The sequence below is a fragment of the Triticum dicoccoides genome, chromosome 6B (assembly GCF_002162155.2).
Source record: "Triticum dicoccoides isolate Atlit2015 ecotype Zavitan chromosome 6B, WEW_v2.0, whole genome shotgun sequence".
In the NCBI taxonomy this organism is placed as follows: Eukaryota; Viridiplantae; Streptophyta; class Magnoliopsida; order Poales; family Poaceae; genus Triticum; species Triticum dicoccoides.
In genome coordinates this window covers 541667962-541673080 of record NC_041391.1, presented here as the reverse complement: position 1 = coordinate 541673080, position 5119 = coordinate 541667962, and the positions used below count along the sequence as shown (strand labels likewise).

General features: G+C 41.6%; 1 long non-coding RNA gene across 1 annotated transcript; it reads left to right on the top strand.

Annotated features, from left to right (window-relative positions):
* The first annotated feature begins 336 nt into the window (after positions 1–336).
* LOC119325659 lies at positions 337–4161 on the top strand. Its single transcript, XR_005157625.1, has 4 exons — positions 337–699; positions 1199–1450; positions 3100–3206; positions 3833–4161. It is a non-coding gene; the product is annotated as an uncharacterized LOC119325659 (long non-coding RNA).
* The last annotated feature ends 958 nt before the right edge of the window (positions 4162–5119 follow it).

The window sequence follows — 5119 nt, the reverse complement described above, 5'->3', positions numbered from 1 at the left end:
ACACAATTCGTTGTTGTTATATAGCCTCATGACACATTATCTGTCGCTAAATCACCACCAGATCACCGACACAATTTCTGTCGGCATATACTGACTTTACTGATACTTTGTCTGTCGCCGATTCGTGGGGACACAAAAAGTGTCGGCATTGTTTGCTTCGGCCCGCACCAAAAAAATGGCGCGGAAAGAGAGCCAGCACGCGCCATGTGAAACACCGGCGCCGGACTACAGGAGAAAAAAAGGAAAGAAAAAAAATGACATACCCAAATATCCCCTCGATCCCCAATCCCACCCTTTCTCTCGCTATCTTGAAACAGAGTGCGCCGCCCGCCCCGACCTAAACCTAATCTAGTGCGCCTCCTCCCCAACCTGCACGCCGCCGCCCGTCCCCTGACCACCCCCTCCCCGCCCCTCGCACCACACACCTGTGGCCCACAGCCCATCATCCACCCAGGAGCAGCAGCGCCGTCCGCTGCACCGAGGAGCAGCTACGCCGTCCGCCGCGTCGAGGAGCAGCTTTGCCGTCCGTTGCGCCGAGGAGCAGCCGTGCCGTCCGCTGTGCAGAGGAGCAGCAACACCTACCACCGGCAAGGAGAAGCAGCAAGGTGAGCTGCGAGGATCCACCGTTGTTCTTCCTCCATGGGTGACCTCTGCTCCGGCTGATTTACTTTCCTCCGCCCCGCCTACCGAATTCAAGAGGTACTTTCTGTAGTTCACATTGTAACTAATGGCATGATTGAAGAATGCTTGCGTGATAGACCTGATTGGATAACTTGCATGATATTCTTTCAGTTTTAGTTTTTTGTTGTTCATTTTGTATTTCAAGTAGTTGCAGATTTGGTTGTGTGAACCCTACTTAGTGTGATCTTTTTTTTATCAAGTAGTTGCAGATAGATCTCTCTTGCATTAACATGATTATGTGCATCCAGCCTGTTTTGGAAGCTCAATGCCCCTATTTTAAGTTTATGTCTATTTGATACGTATGTTCATAGTGAATGCCAATTTTTGCAGCAATATTGATACTCTGAGTGTACATTTTACTTAGCAGGCAGCAGCTATTTATTTGCTACCTATATCTAGATACTAAACTGCCCCCTATGTTATGTAATATTGAACTTCAAATGGTTTGTAGTGTTGCACTATTTTTTTGGATGTTTTACACTTGTTTCATTGATTTTCGGCTAATCCTACTTGCTAGATGCAAATGGAAACATGCAAGATGGAACTTAGTGCCCAGATAAACCCTTCAAACTTTATAAGGTGATGTACAATTGTCTGATGATTTGCTGCTCCATATTCATTTTACAAGAGTCTAATTCATTTCTTTTGGCTGTCAAACTTGGAGTTGGAACATGGCATCAACATTGCCTACTGGAGAGGATGGTTGCTGCTGTGGAGAGTTGAAACAGGGCATCAACATTGCCTACTGGAGAGGAAGAGTTTGAACAGGGTATCAACATTGCCTACGGAAACCATATTCTCAATAAACTGATATTTATTGTTGAACAGGCCTTTTTCTTTTGAAGCGATAATTATTACTTAGCATGTGATGTTGCTTAGTAATAAACTGAACATATTTAGTGTTCTCATTTTCCTCAATTACCAAGTTTAGCATCTACCTTTTTATCTAATACACTCCATTATACTGAAATATGTTCTTCACAACCCACATGTGTTGCATGTTTTCTGCTAACAGGAGAGTACTATATTTGTGAAGACTTCCATTTCTATTGTTTGATGTTCTTTACTTTTCTGCTAACAGGTAGTAGCAGATTCTCTACGTTTTCCTCTCTATACAAATTTTGACTTGTTTGATGTTCTTTACTTTTTTTCTCCAAATTAATCATCCCGTTTGATAACAAAGTATTTTTAAAGTATTCTCAAAATACTATAGTTTTTTATATTACTGTAGTTTTATTTACATAGGGTTGTTTGGTTGCCTCTAAAAACCATGATTTTAATACTGCAGTTTTTGCCAAACCACAATATTTTCTCTGTATAAAAAAAGAACCTCATACCTCTTTTTAAAAAACTGAGTAGCCGAAAAGAAGGGTCGGACGGAGCTTAGGCAGTAGGCAGGGTGCAAGTACAAACTGTCCGAGCTGAGGTCTTTTAGTTTTTCATTACCTGCGGCTGCAGTACTTGAACACTCTGCTTCTTTCATCAGCGTTGGCAAAAAGCTGACATGGGATTTTTTTCCACTCTTCCCTGTTGTCTATATGGTGATTCAGAGGATGTTTTCATCACATTTTACTAGGTGGTGACATTTTGTTTGATTTTCATAGAACAATTGTGTGTGGCGCTTATGTTACAGAGAAGAATGTTTGAGCCAAAATCTATATGTTCGATTCATGTGCCTTCTCGTTGCAAATGTCTGGTATGAAGATTTTCAAGTACCTATTGCTCAGAGGTCATCTGCTAATTACTCCACCGGCGTCGTTGTCGCTAATCATCATTAGTCTACTCGATCTCTATATTGTAGTACTACAGTGGCTATCTAGCTTCAAATGCATGCACGGTAAAAGCTAGCCAGGAAATTTTACAGCGCTTTGTGACGTAGCCAAACAGGTCCTCTGTATCGTGAATACTTCAAAAAACGTTGTTATATTAAAACCATGGTATTTTGTACCTACATGCTAAATTACTGTAGTTTTTGATACTTTGGTTTTTATAATACTTTCCTATCAAACAGGGCCTAAGTTCCTAATGGAAGTAGCTTGTTGTGTGTGTGATCATGCTTCCTTTACTTCTATCGCTAATTATTTAACTGAAGACATATTTTTGCTAGTTGGATGAGAGATGATGCTATAGTGCCAGTAGATAGACTAGGGTGCAAACTGTCTTAATCTGTGCAAATAACAATGCAAACCAACCTCGTATTCTTTGAGGAACAAACTAATATTATGGTTACAGCTTTTAGCAAAAGCAAGGAATCTTAGTAAGCATTATATATTGATGCTACATGGTTTGCTGCACCTTAGGACTATCAGCTGGGCATGGCCTTACAGATTGCGTGCATTATTTGGCCAACCATTCTTCCTTTTGCTACCTCAATTGACAACAAGCATTGTAGTAACATGTTGTTTATGTCAATTCCAGATTCTTGAATATGTTCCTGACCTCACGCAATGGATCGTCCGTCTGATCTCGTCGTCCAATGACCAAGAGTTCTGAGACGAATGTGTGGTGCCGCTCGGGAAACATAGGTGAGATGATCTTGCACTCAGTTCTTAATTATATTTTTCCTATAGTCTTCTGTGTGTAATATTGGCACTACATTAATGTAATTTCTATTGTATTCATGTTGTAAAGAACGACTTTAGCATCACAGAATGTGCAATAATAAGAGCAAAATTTATCATCCACTTTACAGAGAAAGTTTAGTATCAAATGTACTTAAACACACTATGTTCACATTTATACCCGTTTGTCAATGTATTCTGGTGGTGCTTGATTACACCCCTCTTCTTTTGTCATTTTCATTTTTTATTCACCCCCTTGTTGTACTCTTATCACTGTATTTGTCCATCAGTCAATCCTTCTCTCCCCTTGTGCTTCCCTCTTCTTTCTAGTCTTCTTCAAATCTCTATGCCTTAGAACAAATCTGATTGCTTAACAATGGGGGCATAATTTTTATAGTAAGCCATGTGATATGATAGCATCTAGCCTGGCTTTGGTTGATGTTCTGATAAGGATATCTTATGTAACCAAACTGTTTGCAATGTCTTCTATTATTTCAGAATTTTTTTAGATCTTTGGGATCATTGGCAACTCGCAAGTTTGAACAAATTCTCATTTCTATGATTTCTCAAACATACAAGTTCTTTTGCAGGGACATGGCAGAAAGTAGCAAGTCCACAAGTTGATCTAAAATGTTCCGGTGATCGCATTTGTTCATAACATGGTAGACACATTTTGTTCATATGGAAGTTGATGCCACTTGGTGATTGAAGGATTGGTCTCTTTCATGATATTTTGTAGTAGTCAAGTGATCAAACAATTGGTCTCTTAGGGCTTAGCCCTTATATTTTGTAGCAGGACACGTCTTGTATGTCGACTTATGTATTTTCTTCATGGTTGGAACAAACTTGAGTGAAGATAACTAATGTTCAATATATGTTGAATAAATATATTAGTGATTGGTATCTTGTGATGAATAGAAGAGTGCAATTATTTATATATGTATTGAACATGAATTGAATACTATGAATGCAATTTATTCAAAATATGGTGCAAATGCATTTTCTGCTGAAACGTAGAGCCCTGGCAGCAAAAGTGTCGGCATAAGTATTGTGCGTCGCACCATGTGTCGGCATAGCTCATTGACGGACAAATTGTCGGCGTAACAATGGACGTTGCACTATGTGTCGGCATAGCATGGTGTTAGATGATCTGTCGGCATATCTTAGTCTGTCGGTATAGAAATGTCTGTCGCCATAGATCCCACCAACCCATCAAATTGTCTGTCGGTGTATATTTATCTGTCGGCAAATACCTTTCCCGGCAGGACTATAGGCGACAACTCATTTCTGTCGCCAAAAGTCTTTGCCGACAGTAAATGTGTCGCCTTAGGTGACCTATGCCGACAGATTGTTTGACGTTGATTTGAGTGTCGTGGTGTAGTGCTCCCCCACCCCCACCCCCTTTCTTCCTTGTTTGAACCAAGTAGTACTAGATTCGAGTGCATTAACTAGTTTTACCTCTTAAACGTAAAAAAATTAGGTGGTTTTCGAACAGCCGATCGATCCTATCTACGAGGGGGCCTGAGAAATAGTAAAAGTTACAAATGCAGCAATGTCAGGAGCCCGGGAAGTAGAGCAAGGCCAGTTTCGAAGGAAGTTATACCTGATGGTCGCCGGGATGTCGCTAGGTGGGCGGCGGGAGGCCGGATCTGCCCACACTATGGCAGCGAGGAAGAAGGGGTCAGAGGCCCTCCCTCGCCAGTGGTGCTTGGGAGAGAACGGCAAGGCAGGCTGATCGGGACGCGCCCAGTAGTGGGTAAGAGCCGTCGCCGAGGACGACCGCGTGAACATTGCACCTTCTCACCTTCCCCGGCGGAGAGGATCCGGCTGGATCTGTGACCAGCGGTGAGCAGAGAGAGAGAGAGAGAGAGAGTGGC